Consider the following 15,281-nt stretch of genomic DNA (forward strand, 5'->3'; position numbering starts at 1 on the left):
CCTAATGAATCTGGCTGTAAGCAGCTGCCGTCATCGCATTCAATTCTCCGGACGACATCAGCAATTACAGCACAGCTTCACTGTTACCACTACAACACTGCAGATCCTTTGCTGCCAATTTCATCCTCTCGCTTGCTTTTCATCTTGCCTTCTTTAAGGTCTCCCTTTTCTAAGATCCTTTACGTATTTTCACCCATTCCTCTTGCTGTGACATTTACAACATAATGTGTTTTTTTAAAGCACATATCATATATTTCTTATTGGTGCATTACAGCAGGAGTTAACATTTTCTTATCTTTTGGTCACATAATAAGTGATGAACAATTGCGAGTTTGTTGACATGTAGTTGCAAAGTTACTTAGTAGAATGTTAGAAGAATGTCTAAACTGGACTATTGAAATATAATGTAACCCAGAAATCGCCAGTAAATTTTGCAAAAAATTAAAAACGCAAGTAACACATTGACTTAAACGTGAAATTTTGAAGTAGAAAAGCCAAGTAAAACACAGTCCAATAATATATTTACAGTTATTTATATTTTTAGAGTGTATGATTTTCACCTAGAAGAATTTTTTTTTTTTTTTTTTTTAAATATTGACCACTTTAATGATACATTTATGGTGCTTTTGAACAGTGAAGTGCTTATGTTGTGTGGAAAAAAACTTTTGTTAAAATAATAAAAGCCATACAGCTTCAGAAGAACATATCTTTTTAGCTGAACTGTCCCTTTGAATCCCTGAAGCTCCAGCACATTTGAACATCTAAGCAGGATTTTCCAATATTAAACACTATAACTCATACAGGGAAATCCAAACCCTTTGCGTCAGCTAACGAGAAGATATCTGCTCATCTCAACAGACCTGAGTTCTGTCTCACTCCCTCTCTGTCCATCTGAAAGCCCTGAACTCAGGCCACGCAAGCCGGACCCGGTGCATGGGGCCAGAGGCCGACATTAAGATTTGATGTTGCATTGCATGATCTGAGTGTCTTCTCTCATAATGGTGCTAGTGAACAGGACAGAGAGTAGATGAGGCTGAATTATTCACCTCTGCCATTACACACATTCTGCCCCGCAAAAGCACCTTCCTCCATTATTTAAAGCCAGCAAGTATAAGAACAGGCTTTTTACAGCACGTGGAGAAGAATCCAGTGCACTGGAGTGGGTGTTAGTGAGGAACCGACAAACCATCAGAGAAAGAGGTTAAATTTAGGCAGGGAAGAGGATTGAAGCCTCCAAAACCTAATTTACTCTGTTCCCACATCAGTCAACAACAATAAAACACATCGGCAGTGTTTAAGAACGAAGCAGAATGCTTACTGAGCCGAGTGTGCTCATCTGTCTACCTACAGTATCTATCTATCTATCTATCTATCTATCTATCTATCTATCTATCTATCTATCTATCTATCTATCTATCTATCTATCTATCTATCTATCTATCTATCTATCTATCTATCTATCTATCTGTCTGTCTGTCTGTCTGTCTGTCTGTCTGTCTGTCTGTCTATCTATTCTATCTATCTATCTATCTATCTATCTATCTATCTATCTATCTATCTATCTGTCTATTTATCCATCTATCTATTTGTCTGTCATTTTATGTATCTATCATTCTATCCATCCACAGACCCACCCATCTATCGTTTTATCTATTGTGTTTCTTTTTATTGTTCCATTCATTCATTCATTCATTCATTCATTCATTCATTCATTCATTCATTCATTCATTCATTCATTCATTCATTCATCCATCCGTCCTTTTATTTATCATTTTATCTATCTGTCTATTATTCTATCGATCCATCCATCCATCTATCTAGCCTATAAACATTTAAAATATTTTCCTATTTAAAAATGACAATTATTTGATTTCTTTGTGTTTCAATTCATTTTAATTCTATTTCCTTGTACTCACATTCGCATGGCAATTCTGCATCTGGCTAGCTACCTCGGTACAAGTTCAGGAATTGAATTGGAATATAAAGCAGAAAATTATACAATTATAAATGTTGCCTTGCCAGCTAACTCAAATAAAATAAATTGATGTACTAAGATTATAAAAGCAAAATTACTTAAATTTACATGAAAGCCAAAAATATAAAAATAAAAGCTAAAAAACACGAATAATACCTTAATAGTATATAAATACTACTAAAATAAATCTGAAATGAATGCATCCTCACTGCTCTGGCAGCCATGAACTGTGCTGTGGACATGAATGCTGTTTCTCCCAGAACTTTACAAATCGTGATGTGGTGAAACCCATGTGGGAGAAAGAGAGTTTGTGAGTGGGCAGGTCACTGACGACTTTATTAATCCCCACATCCTTAATTAAAGAGAAGCATTCAATGGACGGCAACAGAGCATGCAGTGACTCATCAGAACACACACACACACACACACACACACGGCTGTGTAAACATACACTCACTCTTCGCACTCAAGAAACTAACTCAAGAAACTGTGGGAAAGTTTCTCTTTCAGCTTTACAGCCTGCATAGATAGAGAGTTACATTGACCCCAGAAAATATTTGCACACTTGTCTGTGTCTGAATGTCATTGCATTAGGTACAAAATATGAAATAAAGTGTCTCAAATGCTGCAGGATCTTTTCTCTTCAATAACTTGATTTTTCTTCATCATTTGAAGTCACAGTGTCTTCGAATCATATGGTGTTGATTTTTAGGGGATACATGAAGTCAAGTTGACTGGCTTCATTTTCAATACTATATCTATTGTTGTAGCACTTAAAACAGAACGAAGGTCTATTTATCAAAAATGACACTGAATTTAATTGGAATATTAAGCTGTTGTTATTATTGTGCCAACTAAAATAAAAACTAAAACCATTAAAAATTTATCAAAAATGAAAATTAATTTAATTAAAAAAAAATTAATTAAACAAAATTAAATGAGAATTATAAATGTATTGAAACTTTTTTAAAAATGGCAATGAATTGAATTGGAATATAAAGCAATGTTATTATTAGTGTGCAAACTAAAATTAAAAGTTGGTTTCACTAATTGAAATATAGCGGAAAATAAAATAAAATAAAATATAAAATATTAGATTAGATAAAATAAAATATTAGATGAAAAATGTATAGATTTATAAATGTTGCCTTGGCAGCCATCTCTAAATAAGCTGAAGTACTAAAATATTATAAATGAAACTGAATAAATATTAAAATCAATAAATAAAAACTAACAGAAAATTACAAAAGTTCATATCTAAATTACTAAAATGTAAATTTTCTTTACATTTTTTTTTTTTTAAATGTATTTATTTTTTATATCTAATGCAATGACATTCAGATATTTATAAGTGTGATTTAAGTGTCCAAATCCTTTTTTATGGGCATGTCAAGCTTAAAATAATTTCCAGCATGGCTACATACAGAAACAACTCACTTACAAAGTATCATGACATGTAAAGTCACAATCTATTAATCATGACACACAAAAACTCATGTTCACTGTCCCCTGGACAGCAATTCCTTTTTACTGCCGATCACGCGTGTTTTACAGCGGCTCTTAATAAGTCCGGCACAGATAAAATCTCTCTACCACATGTTCAAAGTCAACACCAAACAATCATATCCCATTTTACTTTACTATTTTTTGAGTGAAACAACAGTAAAACAGATCAAGACTTGATCTTATCCATCAGGAATTGATGTGATGGTGTAAAATGGGTGTTGCATAACAGAAAGTGTTTGCAGTGGAATTACTGCAAAGACAAACATTTTGCTCTTACAATAAATCATTCAAAATAAGAACAGGAACTGGTATTAAGTAAAGAGGGTCACTTTTGATTTCATGTTGACTTTAATATTGCAGAAAGCTCAATTTTCCATTACATCTAAACTCAACGCAACCTGTCAGGGTTTTTCTGTTCAAACACAATCATTTCCTGTGTGTGAAAAGATTAACTCAATCCCAAATCCATTTGAAAGGTCAGTATCTCAGAGTGTTTGGAACACGTGGTTGATTCATTTGTGTGTTTATCTGTGAAATTATGGCAATGGATTTGAGGTCAGTCCAAAAAAGTTTTCATTTTTTAGATGCATTAACCCCTTTTACACACACACACACACACACACACACACACACACACACACCACACATACACAAGCACTAAGCGTAAAGATGCATTTTGTTGAGACCTCTCTCTCTGTGTCTGCAGTACACACCATCACACATCACACCACCATCACTAAAGCTTAAAGATGCATTTCTTTCAGATGTGTTGCAGTAAACAATCCATCCATCCATCCATCCATCCATCTCTGTCTGTCTATCTGTCTATCTGTCTATCTATCTATCTATCTATCTATCTATCTATCTATCTATCTATCTATCTGATAAAATTGCACACATCCAGTAGTTTATGAATAGGCATCAGATGAAAGCATTAAGCATAAAAATGCATTAAACAAAATAAAATGCACACTGTTACGTTATTTACATGTATTGATCAAAAATAGCACCTGCAATCAGGCACACTGCTATTAATCTATAAATCTATAATCTATCTGCTATTTAATCTATAAATTGGATTAATGTAACAATTTCTTTAAAATAGAGTTATTAATCACATGGCATGTACGTTCAGGTGACTAACTCAAAAAACCTGGCAGAAGAACTGAGATTAGGAGTGAAAAAGACATGGAAGGAAAAGGACACACACATTCAATTGGTCATGCTAAATATCCAGTGGGGATTATATCTTATAACTATTTATGACTTTGTCAGGCGTCTAAATTTAGTGGCTCGTGTAAATGTGGTCGATGCATGTCTCTTTGATACACATGTGAGATTGGAAAGCCACCCACACAATCCTCTGTGATCCAGATTTGCTAGAGCTAAGAAGCAAGAAAGAGAAAGGGAGAGAGAGAGACAGAGAGAGAGAGAGAGAGAGAGGGGGAGAGAGAGAGATGTGTGTTGTCTGCCGCAGAGACTTTCCTCATTGGCAGCTCAGTTCAGTGACTGAATTTCAGTGGTCCTGCTGTGGAAGGACACAAGTTCAGACAGAATCCAGCTCAGCAACATGCAGAAATGTGATGTGTGTGTGTGTGTGTGTGTGTGTGTGTGTGTGTGTAAAATCACAGCTGTAATGTAAAAACGTTGCTGGGGTGAAAACATAAAGCTGGTCCTTTCCATTTGTGTCGATAACACTGACCACTGCATTGCTGTCGAAACATTGGGCTCACGATCTCTGATCAGTGCCAGGTCTATTTACACACACACACACACACACACACACACACACACACACACACACACACACACACACACACACACACACACACACACACACACACAGAGAGAGAGAGTTGCAGTAGTGCTTTAACAGACAACAACAATTAGACAACAATGCACTACACTTTACTAATGAGGCATACAAACAGTGTGATAAGTTAAAAGTAATGTATTTTATGTAATGACTATCATGACAGCGCTGTGTCAAATGAAAACAGAAGCATTCTGTCACTGTCACAAGGATTTATCACCTATTTAGTGTCTGGTGAAAACTATAAGTCCAATTGCTTTACAGGTTTGTAAAAAATGTAGAACTGAAGACTCTCCCTGTGAGTGTATATTTAAATTTGACATCACTGAACTGCAAGTCAAAGAAAGTTAATGTAAGTGATTAATTTGGGGAAATTAAGTGTTTTTTTTTGCCTTTTTTGATTCAAAGCTGTCAGAGTCAAACCATTAAAAATAACCAGGTTTGTAATTGTTAATAAAACCTGAAATTAAAATGAAAACCATTAAAAAACATTTCTGTAACTTGAAATAAAATTAAATGTAAACTAAAATAAAACAAAATATTTAAAAAGTATATTTCAGCTTTAATTTAGTAAAAAAAAAATTAGTAAAAACTTTCTAGACATAAATATATATTGCATATTTTTATAACAAAAACAAAACAAAAATTAATAAAAAATTAAAAAATTAAATGAAAATCGAAAATATCAAAACGATTGAAAATATTAATAAAAACTATAATAGTATCTCAAAGGTACCAAAATAATACTGGAAATTACATTACAATTCATTTAAATTCATTTAAATTCTATTTCCTTACATTCAAATTTGAACTGTTATTCTGCATTCTGTTTTCCACCTCAATTCAAATTCTTTCTACATTATGCTTGACTAATCAAACACCATTAAAAACAGGAAAGGAAGACAAAAATCAAGCAAATATGAATCCCATCAGAATAAAAACATTCAAGTAAGCATTTACAGACAAAACCAGTGTGAACCACTTATTAGTTTAAAAGTTGTCTGAGCTGGACTACTTTACTTGGTCCCCTTAATAGTAAGTTGTTTTGTAGAAGTGACAGGAAGATGGCTGTCTTTCTTAAGGTCAGATCGGGTTTATTTTTAGGTCAGTACTCACCAAGGTGAGGATGCTAAAAAAGAAGCCATCTGGAGACACAGTGCTGAAAAGGGGTGGAACTAAATATTTCAAAACCCAACAGCAACTGAAACATGAACCTAAACGACACATAAGAAGAGACTAGAACCCTTATGGTTGGATCTGTTAATCATGTGATCTTTATTTGCAGCATGACAAATCTCTTAAAGGGGTCATCAGATGCCCATTTTTCACAAGTTAATATGATTCTTTAGGGTCTTAATGAAAAACCTATAACATAACTTTTCTTCAAATTTCTCAAAGGTTGTGTAAAACAACACCCTTATTACCTTGCCAGAAACAGCTCTTTTCAAAGCAAGCCGTTTTATTGCATGCCGCATTAAATACAAATAAGCTCTGCTCACCCCACCCCACCCCTCTCTTCCGAAACGCTCTCTGAGAGACAGTAAACTTTAGCTGCATTCATCGTGAAACTCGCCAACTAGCACGTTATTAGGAAGGCATTTTGCAAAGATTCAAAAAATAAACCTTATACTCACTTCATATGTAATGTTAGGTGAAGCATCACAAATGATTTGCGCGAACATAAACGCATTTAGGTAGATCGGGGGTGCATTCCCTTCAGAAAAAAAGGTAATACACTGTGTCTTCAGCAGCTCAAATGTCGGGAGTAAAAGACTGTCACAGTTATGGACTTCTGTTCTTACTGAGTTTCCTTATTTGGTCATGTTCCTTTTCTTGTTTAGTTAATTAATTAGCCACACACTTGTTTCTGTTTCCCACTGATTACGTTCCCAGTATTTAAAATCTGTGTTCTCCATTTTTGCTTTGACCACTATTGATGTTTGAACATTTGGATTTGTGTTTGGTTGTGCCCTTTTTTCCTCCTGTGGATCATTAAAATAACTACTTTTGATATCTCCTTCGTCGTGCGATTGCTTTACACACCAACACTTGTGACAGAATAGCGGACCTAAAAGTGAGTAAGTTTAGCTGCGTTTTTCTTTTTATTTTGTTTTGTTTTCCCCTCTCCCGGAATGGCTTTACCAGCTGTCCAGCTCCTATGCCTGTTCGCTGGAGGACCACACCAAGGACTTTATCGATCTGGCGTGTCTTACCCACTTCCCTGTCTCACTCTGTGTTTTTTATTACACCAGCCTCAGCAAGCGGTATAAGGCACGCCTACCAGCGAATGGTCCCAAAGAGGATTTTCCCGCTTTCGTGGAGTCCTGAATCCGCCCAGTCCTGAATCTCCTGTGTCTCCGCTGGTTCCACCCAGTCCTGAATCTCCTTCATCTCCATTGGTTCCGCCCAGCCCAAGTCCTTCTGTGTTCGCTCCCAGCCTCCCTCTCCCGCCTCCTCTCAAACCAGCCAGTTCCTCAACCCTATCTCCGCTGGTGCCTGTCAGCCCCTCAGCTCACCCTCAGTCAGCGCCATCTGGGCGCTCTTATTCGCCTCGGGACTTCCAGTCTCCAGCTCCGCCTTGGCGTGAGGATCCCCCGTCTTTGCCTCCAGCCTCAGAGCCCTGGACTCCACCTCAGTCCTTCGACCCATCGGCTCCGCCTTGGCACTTAGCTCCCTCGTCTCCTCCGTGGCCCGTCGTCCCACCAGCTCCACCGGGCTCCCTCATCCCTCCGGCTCTGCCTTGGTCATTCGTTGACCATCCGGCTTCACCTTGTCACTCCATCCCTCCGGCTCTGTCAGGCTCCTCCTTCCCTCCGGCTCCACCTCCATCCTCAGTTGCTCCGGCTCTGCAGTGGTCTTCCGGAGCCCTGCCTCTGCCTCGGTTGTCTGTGCCTTCAGCACCGCCTCGGCCCTCTGGTTCCTCCGTGTCACCCTGGCTCTCTGGTGTTGTCGGCTCTTACTCCACCATGGCTCCTCCCGCCGTCGACTCCACCGTGGGCCACCATCCTGGCTGGCCTCTGGAGCTCCATCTGGCTCCAGGCTTCTCCCTGGCTCCTCCCTCCATGCACTCCACCCTGGCACTATGGTCTATGCTCCCTCTCCATTGCCTGCCCCTTGCCTGCCCCACGCTCGCCTCCTGAACCCCCACCCTCCCTCCGCTGGACTATTTCTGTCAGTGCAGGGACGCACCGTTCTGGGAGGGGGCGAACTGTCAGAGTTATGGACTTCTGTTCTTACTGAGTTTCCTTATTTGGTCATGTTCCTTTTCTTGTTTAGTTAATTAATTAGCCCCACACCTGTTTCTGTTTCCCAGTATTTAAAATTTGTGTTCTCCATTTTTGCTTTGTCTGCTATTGATGTTTGAACATTTGGATTTGTGTTTGGGTGTGCCCTTTTTTCTCCTGTGGATCATTAAAAGAACTACTTTTGATATCTCCTTCGTCGTGCGATTGCTTTACACACCAACACTTGTGACAATGAAAACTGCTATGTTCATTATTACATCCAACAAAAAAATCACCTCAGTCACTTAGGAGACATTCTTGTCTACATCTCCGCAGTGAAACAATGGCGGACTGATGACAGCTCACTCAGGGTGGATCTAAGGTAAGACGCCAGTCCAGTCTGTGCTGAAACGCTACTGTCAATCAACAATCGTGGGAGCAGCCTTGGTCTGTGTGATGTCACAGAGACAAGAAGCTGAGAAAGGGGTAATGAGTTTAGTAGATTTATATGAATATATATACAAACACACAAAAAAAGTTTTTTATTATGATGAAAACTAAATATAATATATATAGTTGTTTTTTTAATATTAATAAATACAAATATTAATAAATTATATATATATATACTGTGTATAATGTGTTTTTTATAATATGCACCAATACCAATGGCTAACCATGCAAGTCCTTAAAAACACAACAGAAACTTATTCACATGTCAAATTCTGTGTCATTGCCCTCATAAAATATAGACAATACAAGAGAACGAAAAGTTAAATGTCTCCATCAACAGCTCTGTATCGTGTTGGGTGTGTCACACTATGAGCCCAGTCTACATCCTGGAGTCGCTGTATGCTTGTCATGTTCCTAAAACCTCCACAGTGTTGCTATGCCAACCAAAGCCCCTCTCAACCCCAGAGAAAGGGACAGGTCTGGTCACATGACCCTGATGTCATTAGGGAAGATGGAGCTGATGTGGATGGGGCCCTCCATCATTGAATGATTAGTCAAGCACAGGGACAAAAGACTGAAGTAACAACACGGACTGAGGTCAAAGGTCAAGATTATCAGCTCTGCTCATTAAACACATTTATCTTTACGTTGTTGATAATAAAGATACTTTAACATCCTGTAGAGAGCCTCAAAGGTGACTGGCAAGATAGAGATACGGAAGGAAATCACTTTTCAACACCGTGAAATCCCACAGCTGCACACAGGGAAGAACAACAGTAAAGAGAGAGAGAGATTTCTGAAAGGTCAGATGACACACACAGACTGTGATATCTCTCTCCTCTTTCTTTCACCTTCCTGTCTTCATTTCCCTCAACACATGGGCCTTCTGAGATTCAGAGAAAGAGAGAGAGGGTCACTAGTAGAAGTGGAAATATTAGATTTGTTACCAAGACAAATATTGGTGAGCTTCCTGTTCAAATGTCATCTCTGAGTAGAGGGGGTCGCAAAAGTAATCTGATGCATGACAAGCGTGACGACTGCATGTTTGTGTACATGTCTGCTGGCTTGTATTTGCTTAACTGACAGTGTGTGGTGACATAAACTAGAGGTTTTGAGGGTGTCGGATATCGATGCAGACACGATAATCACATTAAAGAAAGGAAAAACAATACAGGCCAGTACATCAGTCCACTGTGCCACTGAGCAAGTTGGACTCAAGGGGGACTGTCCTAGTTATGTTTAAATGAGCAAGTTGGACTAGTGGGGGACTGTCGTAGTTACGGTAAAATGACTATCTGTTAAGTGGAATGGGTGGTAGTTCAACTGGTTTAAGAGTTTTTCAGGGCAATACCCTATATGAACTATATGATATGTTTGCTCTTGAGGGACTCCTTAAAACCCCTTATAGCCGTCATAAAAGATGACGGCCCCAGATTATTATTGTTTCACTTTCACAGCACGTTAAACATCATCTCTTACTTGATCTGGGGAAAAACTGTGCATCAGATGAAAAAAAGGACTATACAGGCGTATTTTGACCCACGTGATTTTTGATAAAACATTGTTGCAGTGACAGTTATTTATTAATTTATGTCAGGAGTGCAAAATAATAAATCCGTATTATGCCAAATTTTGAATAGAAATTCACCACTCATTCTCGATTCAGTCACGTCAGCAGTGGGACTCACATAGACTCACTGAACAGCGACTGTACGGAGATTATAGTATATTTACTGATTTTTTACTTCATATTTCTTCAGACAGAATAATCATTTCTATTCACTTTCCAATATTTACGCGATCTGATGATAAATAGCCTCTCCCAGCGCTGTATGTGTGTGTGCCGAACTTCGTGCGCGGGTCTCACACAGACCTGATTCGTCCTTCGGCCTTGTCAATCTTAGAGTCCATAACAAGACAACGTCACATCGGGTCACATGCTTCATGTCACACTTCCGCGTGATATCTGGTCCAACACAGATACACCTCCTGTACCACGACATATATAAACACGCGATTACGATAGTAAATCTTGGTTATGCGGATTTTTGAGATTTGGGGCAATAGTGATTGAAAATGGTACATCTGAAATGCTAACTGTGCAGCGATGTATGTAAAAGGCTTATAATAGCATACCAACAGTAAACGACCAAATTCCACTTGTGCTCTTACAAAACACACACTCGATTAAAGTGACTTTTAACCTAATAATTTCATAAATACCTGATATAGCTTGATGCTACGTTAGCTCTAATGCTGCTGATAACAGGTGCGGTTTTCTTGTAATGCATTTTTTCTAATAATTCACGTAAGGGTCGTAAGGAAAATGTTTTGTTGTATTTTTATAGTAAGGCTTTTAATAAAAGTGGGGCAAATGAATACTGGAACTGAAGATTTGTTCTTTTGTAGACCTTAAATACCACAACAAAGGCTAAATAATGGCGGAATAAAAAACAAAAGAATAATGATAAAAGCTAATGCGGGATAATGTGTCTGTTTACCTGGCGGAGGTGTGAAAGGATCGTTATTCCGAGAAACAATAGAATCATGAATGGAGTTTGGATCGTTCAGAGCCAATAAACATTTTTAAACCCCGGCATGTGAGTTTACAGAAGAGACAGGGGTCATAAACTATATCCTTTCTATAAAAACCACACGACATGGGCCTATTCATAAAAATTCACAGTTTTCTTTTACACAGATTTATTATGAAATTTCAAATGAGCATTGGTAGACTTGTGCTTTAGCTACACTGTTTCTAATATCCTACATCAACAATTTTTTCATATTTAAAAAAATAGTGTGTTTCATATTCTATTTTTTGTTTTTTAATGTTTGAGTTTATATATCTTTATTATCATAACAGTCTGAGAATTTCTGATTTCCTGAACAGTAAAACTTTGAAGTGTCAGCTTTGTGAACCATATGTTGATTATGTATCTAATCAGAAAGAATCATGAGCAGAAACCTTTTTATTTTGGGTATGTCATTTCTGTCTCTATGCTGAAAATGGGGGTTGACTAGTAAGGGGTTAACCTCACGTTACACCACAGTGACTGAACCTGTAATAAAAGTACTGATAAAAGTATCTGATAAATGAGATAATTCTGAACAATACAGGTCAATACAAAAGCAGCCCTGTTTCCCTTGAAAATCAATTATTATTTTCCAAATGTTTGTATGTTTAAATCCAGCAAGGTATATCCATTCTGCTATTGAGAATCCTCATTTTACATAATGAAGACTGTCTGACTGTTGCTAATAGTTACTTCATATAAAACACATATAGGGACTGAATGTAATAACATTAGGAATAAGATACTGAAAAAAGCCATATTGGTTGACCACTCATCTGAAAACTTGGGGAAAGTCCTCCCCGTTGTCTAGTTATGCTGAATAAAAAAGTCTAATAATTGACAGTGCATAACATGCAAGACAAATACCCCAGTAGTCCTGATTACCCTGTACAGTTCCTCTAGAGTAATGGTTAAACATCTAGCATGGTTAACCATTAGGTTGTAGTTTCAAGACCAACAAGGTTTAATGCATTGTGCAACTGAGCAGAATATATCCTCAGGTTACTCCCATGGAATGTTCTCTGTAATAAATGCACTGATAAAAGCAAGGCTTCAATCACATTTGGGGACCAAATAAAATAATTTATGAATAAAATTCATATTGTTGATCTGAATACTGGGGGGACGTGTCCCCCTTCAATGTCTACTGCCCTAACTAAAACCATCTGAAAAATAACCAAGCAGAACATATCGGGAAATACCCCAGTGAGAAATGTGACTGTCGCTTATATTTCGGGACAATGTATAACGCTAGATGCAATTCACCACCGATGATAGCGTCAACGGAGCGGTCGCAACATTTCAGCACCGCGGACAGCGCACATCAAGCGGACGCTGTAATTCAGAACCATGGACAGCGCCGCCGCTGCTGCTGGTTTCCCCGCTCTACAGCAGTGAGGAGGGGGGAGGTGAAGCGGGGTTTCCCTCAGAGCTGGATGGAGCTCCTCTCTCTCTCTCCATCTTTGCACATTACCACCTTCACCAGCGGATTTCCGTGAGAGGGTTATCACCAATCACATCACACGAAAATCCATGGCCTTCACGTTTTTTTTTCCCTCTGCCTAAAGCTGTATTATCCTGCCAATTCAGAAGATTTTACAAAATACTACCGTTCAGTAACTCGAGTCTACATTTGATTATCTTTCATTTTTGACAGAGGAAGGGAATCAATCGCATATTACACAGCCTTTGCTCGACCATTTCATTCGTCATAAACCAGCATCACTGAAGAAGAAAAAGAAGAAGAAGAAGAGAGAAAAAAAAAAAACGAAGCACGATTGGAAATTACCGGCGAATGCATGTTTGCATTAACAAGACTGTCATGCAGAGAGGAAACCAGCATTCTGCCCACGATTCACAGCCATCCTTACTAATATCAGCCCACTGCATCCACTGTCTCTGACAGTAAATCCCATCTCTATCACCGATGTCTATATGGCCAGGTACTTAACAAATAATACAACATACACTGACTTAAATGTGCTCATGAAACGCTGTGGCGTGAACATTGAGCTATTTTAAAGGTTTAACAAACGAAAAATAATAATTCCGCAGATAAAACTATATCGTCCTGTGAAATTTCATTATAATATAACAGATACACATTAACCAGAAGATGGACTGTTTTTTCATGCAGGAGGTTTGGCAGGTAAATCAATCTCTGGCAAAGAGGGGAAAAGGCTTTAAATCACCACTGACCAGCAGAGAAACACACACAAACGCACACATGCACGCACGCACACACACACACACACACATATACACACACACATACACACACACACACTCGGGGAGGAGAGGCACCGCTGGCAAACAGCTGGGAATATGCAGCCGCTTTCCCCCAAAACAAACCCCAGGATGACTTGAAGGATTCTGGCCTTTACCTGTCAAGACGCCGACCCGGATTTGGTGGTCGTGGTTTGTTAAAATCATCCCGTCTGTCGCCATATTCAGCACCGCTGTCGCCGCACTGAGAACTCCAGGCAGAGCCGAGAGCCGAGCGCATCGAACTCTGGAGGGGAATGAGGGAAGCGAGCAGGCGAGAGAAGCAGAGCGAAGATTCAGCGCTCATAATTTCTCACTGGGAAATCAGCGAACAAACAAATGTCTTTAGATTTTAGGTTTACATTTCTTACATAGTTTTTTATAAGAAACACTGTAATTATGTAAATAAAGTTAACTTACATAATTATATACACTACCGTTCAAAAGTTTGGGGTCGGGTTTTCTTTAAAATACATTTCTGTTCAGCAGGGATGCATTAAATTGATCAAAAGTGACTGTAAATACATGTATAATGATGTCTAAAGATTTCTATTTCAAATAAATGCTGTTCTTTTGAGCTTTCTATTCGTCAAAGAATCCTGAAAAATAAAATTTATCCCAGTTTCCACAAAAATTTGATGCAAAACAACTGTTTTCAACATTGATTTAACTCAGAAAACTTTCTTGAGCAGTAAATCAGCATATTTTAATGATTTCTGAAGGATCATGTGACACTGAAGATAATATAATATAAAATTATATTCAACACCAAACCAAACTTGAATTTTTATTGTTATTCAAGACTTAACTCGTATTATAATGATCATATAACTCATACTACAATGAATATCATTATCAGTTTTACAGAGTATTTTCCTCATATTTCCCTCTCTCTTTATGAAACATTTGAGCTTGTTTGTGTAGTTTTCTATTATCGGCTCCTGGAACCTGCTTACCCAGATATTCAACAAGACAACAAGTACATTTTGTTTGATAGAGTCCTTAGATTTTTCAAATGTCCAAAACAAAAATGCTGACTCTACAATACAATAAATGTCTTATTGCTCTAATGTTAACCATTTTGCTAACCAATTTCTCCCCCCCACAGAGATCAATAAAGCTTCTGATCAATTCTATTCACCATATCTCAAAACATTTGATATCTCAGAGAACCTCATGATGTCCTCTTTAAGACACACAAGGACTTAATACAGTTTAAATGACCTCAGAGATATTAACAAGTAACTCATGTCCATTACAGTCGAAATTAATCACTGGCTTTCATGAGTGTATATATGGCATCACTGGATCATAATGCAGGGGCAACACACACACACACACACACACACACACGCACGCACGCACAGGCACGCACACACACACACACACACACACACACACACACACACACACACACACACACACACAGACTCCTACCTGTAGTCTGGCTGGATGCCATGCTAGTGATG

At 38.2% G+C, this 15,281-nt stretch overlaps 1 pseudogene; it reads right to left on the reverse strand.

Annotated features, from left to right (window-relative positions):
* LOC109110401 overlaps nt 1–14,049 on the reverse strand; it is a 77,788-nt pseudogene extending 63,739 nt beyond the window's left edge.
* Nucleotides 14,050–15,281: the final 1,232 nt, after the last annotated feature.

The sequence above is a fragment of the Cyprinus carpio genome, chromosome A20 (genome assembly GCF_018340385.1).
Source record: "Cyprinus carpio isolate SPL01 chromosome A20, ASM1834038v1, whole genome shotgun sequence".
NCBI lineage: Eukaryota > Metazoa > Chordata > Actinopteri > Cypriniformes > Cyprinidae > Cyprinus > Cyprinus carpio.